The sequence below is a fragment of the Pinus tabuliformis genome, chromosome 6, assembly GCF_031772625.1.
Source record: "Pinus tabuliformis cultivar Carrire ecotype Pingquan chromosome 6, CPIR1, whole genome shotgun sequence".
In the NCBI taxonomy this organism is placed as follows: Eukaryota; Viridiplantae; Streptophyta; class Pinopsida; order Pinales; family Pinaceae; genus Pinus; species Pinus tabuliformis.
Window position 1 is genome coordinate 312,930,986 of NC_142292.1, and position 14,658 is coordinate 312,945,643.

A 14,658-nucleotide genomic window follows, 5' to 3' on the forward strand; every position below is an offset into this window, starting at 1 on the left:
AGGGAGGTTCAACACTTTTACCCTTGTGAAGTGCATGAGGAGTTTGATATGATAAGTGTATAACCTGAAAAACCTGCCCTCACATGCGAAATACTTGATGATAATCCTGATCACAGGGACATACTTGTTCTCCAAAAATTTAAAGGGGAAAATCCTTTTCACCTGGTTTCTGTACTGAGGCTTGATGTAAGGCTCATAGTAATGCTCATCAAAGTCCTGAGCTTTGTACCATTTCTCACCAACATCAGGAATCCTAGTGGCCTCTGAAATAACAACTGGTGATACTGTGAAATTAACCCCAGCTAAAGTCACTTCATGGTTATGCAAATTGGCAACAAAAAATCTGGCCAACTCATGATGAAACTGAACTCTCTCTACTAATTCAAAAAACTCAAAACAACCAAGGTGTCTGAAACAAGAAACTGCTAATGGAGAGGCTTGAAGTTTTGCTAAGCTAGTTGGCTCCTCTCTTGTGATTTTTCTTCCCTTATGAGGCTTTCTCTGTTACCTTCTCCTCTCCCTAAACTATCACTTGTTGTCTCCTAATCATAATCAAAATCACCTCTATCCATGATTAAACAATTTTCTTGGTTCGTACAATTTAGAGAATGTATGGGATGAATGATATGATCTAGGGTTTGTAGGGATGGGTATGGATGACTTTAGGAAGCTATGGGTAAAGCATGAGATGGAGGGGAAGGTTTAGTGAGTGATAAATGAGTGTTAGAATATGATAAAAATGATGGGAATAATAAGTGAAGGTTTTAGTTATGAGTTTGAGTGATGGGAAAAACCAAATGACTAGGGTTTTATAGTTAAAATTAGGGTCTTATGTACAGAGTGAAAAACATTGAAAATCTTCACATATGCAAACTAAAATGCAAGTAAAGTAATGATACTTACTTGCACAAGGCAGATTTGAAGGTAATTTGGCATAGATTTAAAGTTAGGAGAGTTTTTGGTGTTGGTTTCCCTAAGCGCAGCGCCTCTGCATAGACGCAAAGTGCTAGGCCCTAAGCACAGCGCCTGTTTAAAAATAAACTATGAAAAATCACCCTACGTGCAACACCCTTCTCCCTACCCGCAGCACCAGGCAAAATTCCTTCAGAAGCACAACACCCATTGCCTACATGCAATGCTACCTCTGTTTCGCTCAAGAACACTTAGAAAATTGATTTTTCTTCTCTCCTTTGGCTTCTTTGATTTGCAAAATGATACAATGGAATGAAAATAGAAGAAAATGAGTTTATATATGAATCTCATTTTAATTTTTGCTTTTTGAAAACCCACTTTTCCAATGTATCTTTACCTTTTAGAAACCCTGATTTTAATGCCTGTTCATTTTTTGCTTTTGCAAGTGGATTTGCTCATGTTGCCTTAATTTCTTTGTAGCCTTTGTAGCTTGGAAGTATGTATTGATGCTTAGGAGAGGCTAGGAATCAATATTACATATAGGAACATGAAATTACATAAGAAATGATAATAAAAACAAAATACTTTGTTTTACATTTGACTTTGATAAAAATAATTTTCAATTCTTCTGATAATTTTCTTGAGTTTATTTGGCATCCTCATGTCCTTGCTGATCTTTATTGGCATTCAACCATCAAATTTAACTATGGTGAGAACCCTAAAACCTAATGAGACCAAACCCTAGTAACCTAATGGAATGAACTGCAGAAGGAAAATGAATTTTGACTGAAAACAATAAGAAAGAGGATCAACACGTATGTTTCATGAGGGAAAAAAGTAGTGACCTCAACCATCAGTGGATCCATGACCTAATGGATTATGGAAAATTTATAGTATGGGACACCTATCATGCAAATTCAAAAGATCAGATTTTGATCACTGATGGTAGTATGACAAGACTGACACTAACATTGGCTCCAATGGGGATGGTAGCTCCTTGGAGGTGCTAAGAACACTATAGACCCAGTAGCTTTATCCATTGGGCAATGGAGTCAAAACTCTTCAAAAATTGAAAATTGACCAATTCAAACTGAAACTGACTCATGACTCAAAACTAAACTGTGACTATAAACTAAATCAAAACTGCAAATCTTACACATATCATTCAAACTTTATAGCCTTCACTTTGGGGCCCAAGTTGGAACGACTATGTACTTTGAAATATTGCAATGAAAGGGAAAATGGTATGTACAATGATCATGTCATAATTTCAAAAATCACCTCAAAAGTAGTAGTGCTTCAAGAGCCTACCATTAACTAGTCCTCTTGGGCACTCTTGATCATCCATCTCCTTGAGCAGAAAAGCATTCTATCCTTTGTATGCTACAATCTTATAGGGTCCTTTCCATAAGTTTTCAAACTTACCGTGCTTTCATTTGTCCTCATTCCGAGCATCCCACCGCAACATTACATCCTCTAGCTGAAATTTGTCTACTTTAGTTTTCCGATCATAGATCTTCTTGATCTTTTCCTATAATCTGAAAGTGTTTTGGAAAACTTCATCCCTTGTTTGCTGCAGATGAATCATCTGATTGATTCTTCACTGAATGTCATCCTCTTCACTTTCGGCCTCCTGTAACAATTTCATAACCTGAACTACAAGAGATGTTGGAAAAACTATGTCAATTCCATAAACTAATTCAAATGGAGACATACCTATGGATTTCTTGTGGCTCACTCTGTCAGCCCATAAGGCATTAACCAACTTTCTGTGCTAATTTTTCTTATTTGTTTCCAACATCTTCTTGATGATGTTCACCAAAGACTTATTTGATGATTTAGCCAAACCATCTCCCTGTGGGTAATATGCTATAGAATGACCCAAAGTAATATTATATTTGCTCATAATTCGATCATCCTCTTTGATTTGAATGCGACTGCATTATCTGTGATGATTTTATTAAGACAACCGAAACGAGATAAAATATTTGACTCTAGAAATTGGATGATTCCCATAGCTGTGGCTTGTCTGGTCAGAATTGATTCAATCCACTTAGTGAAATAGTCGGTTGTTGTTAGGATCCATTTATGTTTTGCTGACGATGTTGGATGAATTTCCCCAATAAAATCGAGTACCCACTGCTGAAATGGTGCATTGACTTTGACAAGTTTTAGTGGAAGAGGAAGTAATTTTCTTTTCCCTTGAAATACCTGACATTCATGACAGCTCATAACTGTTTTATACACATCTGAAAATAGAGTCAGCCAGTAATAACCTACTCTCAATACTTTATTTTCCGTTGTCTTCCAGAACAAGTGACCACCACAATCACCTTTATGAAAGTCATACATCACTTGCTGAGCTTCGTCTTCAACCAAATAGTTAAGTAAAACACCTCCCGGATCTTTCCAATAAAGGGCATTATTTAAAATACATAATTTGGCAGCTTTGAGTTTGAGTGATCTACCTTTGCTTCTAGACATTCCCGGAGGTGGTGAAAGATGCTGAAGTACATACACTATGTCTGAATACCATGGTGATTGAAGAAACATTTCAGACACTTGAATGAGCGAGCCTTCTTCTTCATCTTCTGACATGGCTGCGATGAGATTGATATCTAAAGCATGCAGATTTGATTCAGCCATTAGTCTCGCCAAGCCTTGTCCTTTAATCAGCTTTGTGGGTTTAGTATCCAGATCATATTCCAACATTGTTGTAATCTACTTTCCTCGCCTTCCTTTCGGATTAGTTTGTATCAACACATCCTTTACTGCTGCATTGGGGACATATGCTATGATGTGTGAGTGCAGAATATACACTATGAAATCCTTCAATGCTTTTATGAGAGCAAGTGCCTATTTTTCAGTTATATTATACCGCAAGGCAGCATCTGGAATAGTCCTACTGAAAAATGCAATGGGTTTTTCCAGATGATCTCTCTTTTGCATTAATACTGCATCCATGGTATGCTTGGATGCAAATGAAAATATAATGAAATCCTGAGTGTAATCAGGACTAATCAATACTAGAGGTGTGGTCAAAGCAAACTTTACCAAATTGAATGACTTCATGGCATCCTCTGTCCATTTTACCATGCTGTCCTTTTTCAACATGTTAGTCATCTCTCTTAAATGTTCAGCTAAATTGGGTACGAATCTACATAAGAAATTCATCTTACCATTGAAAGCTTGTATCTCCTTATTTCAGGGAAAATCTATTTGCTGAATTGCCTCCACCCTCGAAGGATCAATGCAAATTCCTTCTTTTGAGATAATATGACCGAGCAAATTTTCCTTCATCCATAGCAAAAAGACTTTTCTTTGGATTAAGAGATATCCCGAATTTCCTACATCTCTGAAAAACAATCCTTAAATGGTGTAGATGCTCATCATTGGAATCTGAAAAAACTGTCAAATCATCTAAATATACAACCAAAAGTACATCCTTCTCATTAGTAAAATCAATGTCCATTGCTCACTGAAATATGGCTCCAACATTCTTCAAACCGAATGGCATTTTAGCATAATGAAAAGCTCCCCAAGGTGTTGTAAATACAGTTTTGTCTCGATCTTTTTCATTCACCAAGATTTTATAATAACTTGAGTACTCGTCGAGTAGTGACATGAGCGATGCTCCAACCACTCTTTGCAGGATATGATCCATATTTGGAAGTGGGTAATTGTCCTTCAAAGATACCTTGTTAAGGTTTGGAAATCTATGCACAACATTATCTCTATAGTCTTCTTTCGTACAGGAACCAAATTCAAAATCCAATCACAAAATCTGATTGGGACAATTATACCAGCATTGAATAATCTGTTTACCTCTTTCTCGATGGAAGGCAACAACTTTGGGTTTATCCTTCTCAACTTCTGTCTGAATGGCTTTTGATTTGGCTTGATGGGAATAGTATGCTGAATTATATCTTTGTCATACACCTTCAGATCTGAATAATCCCAAACAAGCACATCAGAAAATTTAGATAACAATCTAACATATTTAGTCTTTACCTCGGGAGACATTGCTTTAGACAATTTTACAAACTTGGGATGATCAACTGTCCCAATGCTTACATCTTCAACTCCTTTTTCTGTAGGGTCCAAGCTTGGTTTTCTAGCTACATCATCTTGATAAATCTCTTCTAAAGGTATCATACCTTTAGGAATAATGTTGTCTTTCAGCTGCAATACCTCCATCTGATTCACTTCAATCTCTTGTTCATCAATATCACATTCATCATCAATGGAAGCATTTTTGAATTTACCTTTGTTCTACAGAAAAGGTATTGATCTCATCATCATCCCAAAACACTTTCAAATACCTTAAATTATCCGGAACAGCAGACCGATGTTTGACATGAATTTCAAACTTGTTACTGGAGTTCATTGGAATCTTTAAGTTGCTAGCTGCAGTGGCTAGTGAATCTGCAGTAATATTCTGAGTCCGGGGTACAACTGTCAAAGTATAATCAGGAAACATTCGCAAGATGTCTAGGGCTGCATTTTTATAGGCTCTCATCCGCAGGTGCTTTGCTTGATACTCTCCCTTTACCTGTTTGATTACCAGCTCTGAATCTCCATAGATTGAAATCCTTTTTGCATTTAACTTCTTTAAAATTTTCAGACCTGCAATCAAAGCTTCATACTTTGCTTCATTATTAGAGCAGTCAAAAGCCAACTTGTAAGAACACACTCTAACATTACTAGGAACTCTATCAGGTTGGAAAGCAAGGCTCCAAATCCAAATTCCTATGCCAGCACCGTCCTTACCAACAACTTCGTCAAGATCCATGCTCCAAAGACCTACCTCTTCTTCTAGATCCTAAAATTTTGTTTCCTTTTCTGCATTACCTTAACTGATCTATTCATTTTTCTACTGTTCACTGACCTTTTGTTGTTGGTAGGTGGAATGATTAGAAGAACTTGTTAATTTATTTCTCTCTTGATCAAGGGCTGCTCTAAAATTTTCTGAAATATCCAGTACATCATCTACTTCTACTAACTGAATATCTACATCATTCAAACCACTATTTGAATATAGTACAAATGATTCTAAATCTGTATGTACAACATTTATTGGATGATTGAGTGGCTTCTCTTTGCTAGTAATCATGTATTTCATTTTCTTCTCCCTGTATAGTTTTCTCAATTGGAAAAACACGGGAATGGTAGAATAAGAAAAATCAATTGTAAAGTTCCTTTAAGTTTCGCACCCCATGATATAGACAAGAGCATACTAAACTATGGTGGAATGTCAGCAACAACCACATCCATCAAAACATTCTTGGCTAGGATTTGGTCTAAATATACCACCATGTCTTTGATAAGACCAATACAATAGACTCTACCGGAATCAAAAGAATACAGGTCATGATATTTTCGAGTAATGTCAAGGCCCAGTTTCTCCATAATGGCTTTTGGCATCAGATTATGAGAAGCTTTGGAGTCAAACATGGCATTATGGAAAACATACTCGTGTAATGTAAAGCTTATATACAATGGAGGAACTTCACTATCTTCGGACTGACCTTCTAAGGTAGGGCTAAAAATGAGCTCAGGCTGATAATCTTCTACATTGACCATGTCTGATAAAGGATCTACTTGCAAAATTCGAGACACATGGTTTCTATAAATGTTGTTCTTTACCAACTTAGTCAAAGGAATTGAATCTTTTAATTTAGAAATTTCATTTTCTAAACTAAAAGTTGAAACTTTTTCTACCTCTTTGACAAGAGGGTCCTTCTTTTCTACTTTTTCTTTTGCTACACTTTGTTGATTTTTCTTCTCATTTGCAATGTTATTTGCTGATGGTTCTTTGCTGGAACTTGGATTAGCAGGGCCTTTCCCTTTCTTCTGAATTCCTGAAGAATCATTTTTAGATTGTGCTTCCTTTCTCTTTTGAATTGGACTGACTAGTACATCTCTGCTTCTCAAAGAGTATTGCTTCTGTTGTGTTGTCAAGGCATTCATATATCCTCACTGATAATCATATGACTCATCCTCCAAGATTGCCTCATTTGCTAGTATGTAATCTTGATCCCTTTGGGTGTCTGGAACCTGTGCATATTCTTCATCTTCCGTCAGAAAAATGGGCATACCATCGACAGTGAAGAAATGGTTTTCTTCAACCAATGGATCATCGTCATCTTCCTCCTCCATTCCGTGCACATAGTTCTGTTGCAAAGGAGTTCTAACCTGTTGTTGTTGTGCTATTTGATCTTGTGCCTTTTGTTCCCTCTGCTTAATCCAGAATTGGGGCTGTTGTTGTCCTTTGAAGTTTGGATTCCTAATTGGTGTTTCAGGTTTATCTGCAATATTCAGCTGATCAAACATCTTATCAACTTTTCATATCAAAGTATCCATCTTAACATCTGAGGTAGATGCTTCTTCTTTTATAGTCACCTTCTTTTCAGATTTCATTCTCACTCTTTTGGCCAGTAGATTTTCTTCTAAACTTACGGTGTTCTTTTGCATATCTTCAAGTGTGGTAGGATTTCTTTCTCATAACTGATATGCCATATCAGCATCAAAACCATCTAGAAACTTGAGCAAGGCTAATCCCATTGGTGGTTTAATGTCAGTCGGAATAGCATTATATACTGCATTAAACCTCACACAGTAATCTTGCACACTTTCACCTAGATTTCTTTTGATATTTTCATACTCAGACAAAATTTGGAGTGGATTCTTCTTTACCTCCCACCAGTCTAGGAATTGTCTATGTAGAACTGACAAAGTGTTGATAGAGGCCATTGGTAAATCTCTGAACCATTTTCAAACCTCACCTCCAAAGCTTTGGACAAACAATCTCACAGTCACATTTTGTTCATCTACCTCATGAAAGTCAAAAAAGGCATTCATTTTATCAACATGTTGTTGCCTTGTAATGCTTTGAGTGGCATCAAGAAAACGTATTTTACTTTGGAAATCAACAAGCATATCATCAAGATTCTAAGGTAAAACAAGGGGTGCGTACCGGGCAACCATGAGTCGAGGTGGATTTGAAACAACAGTTGAACTACTAGGGTTTAATGGAGTGGTTGATGGAAAAGTAAGGGCGATAGTTTTTTGATCGGATATGATAGGTTGAAGGGGAAGGGTAGGTATAAATAGATGAAATTTAGAAATTGATGGGAATACTGATGAACTTAGGTTAGTGGATGCCGATTCTGAAAGCTCAGGTATATTGGCAACAGTGATGGATGATTGAGGAGAATTTAAGATATAGTCGTCAATTGATCAGTTTGCCTTTTGAATTTTGAGATCTACAATAAATTCTAGGTCTAGAACTGTATTATTAAGTGCAGTTTTAGATTTGGTTTCAAATAGAGAAAGGTCAAAATACTTGTCAAAAGGGATGTCTTCAATGAACAACCACTCACTGGAACAGGAATTGGATCTAAAAACAGGTCTAAGGCTTACTGAACTTTCTTGACTTCTAATTACTCTCGGAATAAGGTTGGGATTTTCAAATACAGGAGAGAAATTTGGATAAGGATTGGCCCTTGTGAACTTTCTCGAAGCCAGTGTGCCCAAATTTTGAAATTCTTATATTTCTTTACAACTTCTATTTCAGCCTAGCAAATTCTAAAACTCATCATCCAAAGTTCAAGAATTTATATGAAAGATATTACCAAGGTGATTAGTCTTTCATTCCCTAGTATGGTTGCCACTATGTTATCACCTAAATTGACCTCAGGCTGAAGGGAGGCAATTATATGGTAACCACAAACCATACTTAACCTAGTAGCTAGCCTTACTAGGTTGGGAGAGGGCTCTTTCCTTATGGATATTAGTCAGGATGACTGGATCAGGAACGAGATTTTATGCTAGGTATAGTGGCTCAAGGGTTTTGATTGAAGTTGTTGGTGTTTTTGGCTAGATCATGAGGAGATAGGAAATTTTGGTCTAGGAAACCAAGTCAAAATTGCAAGGGAATCTATGGGGCAAGGTAGGTATAAGCTTCATCACCTTAAGCTTGATGGGGTGAAATGATAGACTAGTGAGGAGCTAGGAAGGGCATGAGATAGTCATGAATCCTTCCTAAACAGTAGAAAAACATGAAATACTGGTGTTTTCCCAAGGCAAAGCACTAAAACCTAATGTATTCCACCTATATGACTTGAAAACAACCAAGCAGAAGATATTACATGAAATAGGCATACATAAATGACACGAGAACATAATAACAGAAGAAGAAACACATACTAAAGGCCATACCACAAGGATCCCATAAATATAGCTGCAACTTTATTAGTTTCCTACCAAAACTACTATAAAGTGGTATGTGTTCAGTACATGAGCATCCAGCTGAATCTAACCCTTTGCCAATGACAAAGAAAATACATGATATAGACTTTCAAAACACTCATCCTAACCATCAGGGGTCAAAACCATGAGAATAGGAGCTGTTTCAACCATTTCCAAACAAGGAACAAAAATCTAGGCAGTCAAACAGCTTGCCTCTAAAAGAGGGGAAACTGATTCATTACCATCAAAACCTCTTTCTATCCAATGAAACTACCATCTACTAGTGTTTGACTATTACATTTACAAACCATGACATTAATTACATCAGTAAATTCACCTATATGAGAGAGAAAACAAGAAAATAGTCGAAATTTAGCAAAACAGTCATCCTGAGTGAAAATGCCCTACACGTAGAGCCACTGGTCCTACACGTAGCGCCACTTTGAGTCCACTTTTGGAGGTCTTCCCATCATCCAAATTTAGCCCAGGATAGCTCATTAGAAAGGTATTCAAGTATAGCTTCTAGAATACCTATAATGTTTGGATTTGGAGCTCATTTTCCCCCTCAAAAAGGGATTCTCCCAAGGCTGCTTCTGTGTGTCCAAAAACTGGCAGAAAGGCCAAATTTTGAGTGTTTTTGGACCTTCTGGCAGACTAAATCTGCTCCAAAAATTCTAAAAATTGCTGGGGTGCATTTCCTTGATGCCCTGAATCCAAAATGAAACTCATTTGTGCATTGGGTGCACCTAGAAAAAGCGCAGCGCCAATGACACTGTGCTTCTGGGTAGATTTCTATGTTTTGAATTTCCAAAATTTCAAAATGACAAAATTTCCTCAAAAACGGCCTAAAATTGGTATTAGGCACCACCAACAGCTAATTTGGTTAGCTAAGGAGGCTTCAACCAACATTTTGAATCTATCCTCTTCCTTTTTTCCCTCTAAAGCCCTCCTTAACCTAGCTTTCAACTTTCTGATCCTCAGGTTACAAATTTTATTGAGGGTCATGTAATCGTATGCCATGTGTCTAAGCATTCTCTTATCCTTTTTGGCCTTCTTGATGAGCCCTTCTAGATGTATGTTGACTCTCTCAAGCCAAGTCTCCCGTATTGTTTTCAATCTTCTACTCAATAGGAGTCAATGTGAAATGAGCGACTTTGCCAATTTGCCTTCTTGCTTTGAGCACTTCCAGCTCCATGAGGACTTGTTTGTCACTCAACTATTTGTTTTCCTATACTAAGTATGTGATGACATACTTGGCTCTCGCTAGGTTGTCCGCCAAAGCTTGTATTTGAGCTTCCCTTTCCCGTATGATGATGTCTTTGATGGTTTCTTTATCTTTAGCCTCTAAATCAATAACCTCAATGTCATGCTGCTCGGGTTCATCATGTTCTTCCAACTCAAACTCCCTTTCTTTCTCATCATCCAAGTCATCCTCATGTACCTTTTCCTTCCCTTTGTTCAACTGCTCAACCTGTACCTATTTTGTCGATGTAGAAGGCAAAGCCCCTTCCACACCATGTGGAGATAACATTTGTCTGTGGACTGATGAAGAAGGCAAGGTCCCTTCCACACCTTGTGGAGTAAACACTTACCTGGTAGCTGCAAACAACTTCCTTAACCCTCTTTGATATGTCAAGAACACCGGTATCTTAGCAATTTTTGTCTCTTGGTGTTCATCTCCTATTTCCACATGAGTTGAAGGCCCAGCTATCTCTTGCACCATGGACGGAGGAATCTGAGGTCCTCTCAAAATGTCATGAGCTACGAAAGTCTCCCAAGGAATATTGAGAAGATTGATATGGTGAAGGAAAATATTTTTTATTAAGGAGTAATGATATACATTGTTCATCTGCCGAGGATATGGCTTCTTTTGTACAAGATAAGCCATCTTTTCAATGTTTCTAAATAGGAAATAAGGGAGGTTCGACATTTTTACCATTGTGAAGTGCGTGAGGAGTCTGATATGATAAGTGTATAACCTGGAAAACCTGCCCTCACACGTGAAATACTTGATGATAATCCTCATCAAAGGGACATACCTGTTCTCCAAAAATTTAAAGGGGAAAATCCTTTTCACCTAGTTTCTATACTAAGGCTTGATGTAAGGCTCATAGTAATGCTCATCAAGGTCCTGAGCCTTGTACCATTTCTCACCAACATCAAGAATTATAGTGGCCTCTGAAATAACAGCTAGTGACACTGTGAAATTAACCCCAGCTAAAGTCACTTCATGGTTATGAAAATTGGCAACAAAAAGTCTGGCCAACTCATGATGAAACTAAACTCTCTATACTAATTCACAAAACTTAAAACAACAAAGGTGTATGAAACAAGAAACTGCTAATGGAGAGGCTTGACTTCTGCTAAGCTGGTTGGCTCCTCTCTTGTGATTTTGCCTCCTTTATGAGGCTTTCTCTATTTCCTTCTCCAATCCACTGAACTATCACTTGTTGTTTCCTCATCATAATCAGAATCACCTCTATCCATGATTAATCAATTTTCTTGGTTTGCACAGTTTAGAGAATGTATGGGATGAATGATATGCTCTAGGTTTTGTAGGGATGGGTATGGATGACTTTAGGAAGCTATGGGTAAAGCATGAGAGGGAGGGGAGGGTTTAGGGAGTGATAAATGAGTGGTAGAATATGATAAAAATGATGGGAATAATAAGTGAAGGGTTTAGTTATGAGTTTGAGTGATGGGAAAAACCAAATGACAAGGGTTTTATAGTGAAAATTAGGGTTTTATATACAAAGTGAAAGACTTTGAAAATATTCACATATGCAAACTAAATTGCAAGTAAAGTAATGATACTTACTTGCACAAGGTAGATTTGAAGGTAATTTCGCATAGATTTAATGTTGGGAGAGATTTTGGTGTTGGATGCCCTAAGAACAGTGCCTCTACACAAACGCACAGTGCTAGGCCCTAAGCGCAATGCCCGTTTAAAAATAAATTGTGAAAAATCGCCCTATGCGCAGTGCCTTTCTCCCTACGCACAATGTTGGGAAAAATTCCTCGAGAAGCGCAACGCATGTTGCCTACACACAGCGCCACCTCTTTTTCACTCAAGAACTCTTAGAAATTTGATTTTTCTTCTCTCCTTTGGCTCCTTTGATTTTCAAAATGATAGAGTGGAATGAAAATAGAAGAAAATGTGTTTATATATGAACCTCATTCTAATTTTTTCTTTTCGAAAACCCACTTTTCCAATGTATCTTTACCTTTTAGAAACCCTAATTTTAATGCCTGTTCACTTTTTGCTTTTGCAAGTGGATTTGCTCATGTTGCCTTGATTTCTTTGTAGTGTTTGTAGCCTGGAAGTATTGATTGATGCTTAGGAGCAATTGGGAATCAATATTACATATAGGAACATGAAATTTCATAAGATATGATAATAAAAACAAAATACTCCGTTTTCACCTCAAAACATATTTTGAGGTGAAAATTACATCTGAATTTGATAAAAATAATTTTCAATTCTTCTGATACTTTGTTTGAGTTTATTTGGCATCCTCATGTCCTTGCTAATCTTTATTGGCATTCAACCATCAAATTTAACTATGGTGAAAACCCTAAAACCTAATGAGACCAAACCCTAGTAACCTAATGGAATGAATCGCAGAATGAAAATGAATTTTGATTGAAAACAATAAGAAAGAGGATCAGAAAATATGTTTCATGAGGGAAAGAAGTAGTGACCTCAACCATCAGTGGATCCATGACCTAATGGATAATGGAAAATTTATAGTATGGGACACCTTTCATGCAAATGCAAAAGAACATATTTTGATCACTGATGGCAGTATGTCAAGACTGACACTAACAGGACTGATCTTTACATATTTTTGGGTTTGTTTGACACATTGTAGGTTGAATATATATATATATATATATGAATATATATATATATATATATATATAAATATATATATATATATATATATATAATATATATATATATATATATATATATATATATATATATATTATATATAAATATATATATATAAGAAAGAAAAACAATACAAATAAAATCGTAACCTATCATGAGGATCCACGTCCTCTGCCACCTAATTTCCCTCTAGAGGCTTACAATATTCATTAAATTTTACATAAAGCTTAGAAAATTGTGTCCTTTTCAATAAACACCATGAGTCCCTCTTTGAAAACCTCTCGAAACCATATTCAGTTTGGGGTGGGGTATATTCCCTTGCATCAACACTCCACTTCCTCCCACAACTCAAATGGGGAATATGAATTAATGAAAAGAATAAAAATCAAATGCTATATGTCAGAAAGAAAAAATAAAAAAGAACATAAGTGGGGGAGGAAAATGGCACCATAATGGATGAGGAAGAAGAAAATGATATGGACCTATATGATCTACATCGAAAATCTCTAGCCAAAGCTTGGAAAGGAAAATATCTTCAAATATCTCAAATAAATAAATCCAAGTGTTAAAAAAATCATTCATAAAATCTTAGGCTAGAAAAGAGCATGTTCTGGAAATGAAACCAACCTCCCTCATCCTCCCTTGTACTCAAGAAAAACACCCAGATGTAAAATAGTAAAGTGGATGAGAAGGAGAGAAGAAGAGGTAGAAAGAGTGACAAGTAGGTTCTCCAAGACTCAAGGGAAACTTTCTTTAACTTAGGAAGACTCTCTTTAATTGTAGAGTCCTTCACATCTCCTCCCCTCATCCCCAGTGGAAGTCATCTCTTGGAATATGAGAGCCCTAAGTGCAAAAATAAAGAAAAGGCTTCTAATGAAAAATATTTTGCAAGAAAGTCATAACATACTATGATCTAAGAAACATAATGATCCACTGATATGTTATCGAAAATGGTTAATTATATGGAAAAGATGAAACCACATCACCCTAAATGCCTAAGGTGCCACCAAAGGTATAGTTTTCCTATGGGACCCTACATTAGTAACAATCTCAAACTTATTCTAGGAAAAAAAGAAAAACCATGGCAAGGGTCGAACTCATTGTATCTTCTAATTGTGGCTTCATATCTAATGTTTAATGACTAAATTTTCTAGCAGTAGAGTCAATATTCCTTAAATAAATTATAACCATCGATGGTTTAATAGGTCACAATTATTGGATTATGGGAGGAGACTTCAACATGATAAACAAACTTGGATGAAAGGAAAGGGGGTTTGAGAATGCTAGATATAGAATCCAATCTATTTAAGAGAACTTTTAAAGACCTCCAACCAGTTGATGTCAACACTTCTAATGGCATTCTCACTTGAAACAACAAAATAAGTGGTTGAAATGGCATCATTTTTTGTCTTGAGAATGTTTTAATATTCATGGCACTCATGACATTGGGAGTAGCACCAACAACCTATATCCTTCATTCAACAAGATCCTATCATTGGTCTATATGCTTGTCAAAAATTTGGGAGGGCATATCAAATGACTAGCCATTTTGATTTGAATCCTTTTGCATTCAACACTAATCCTTCATATGAAAAATAGAG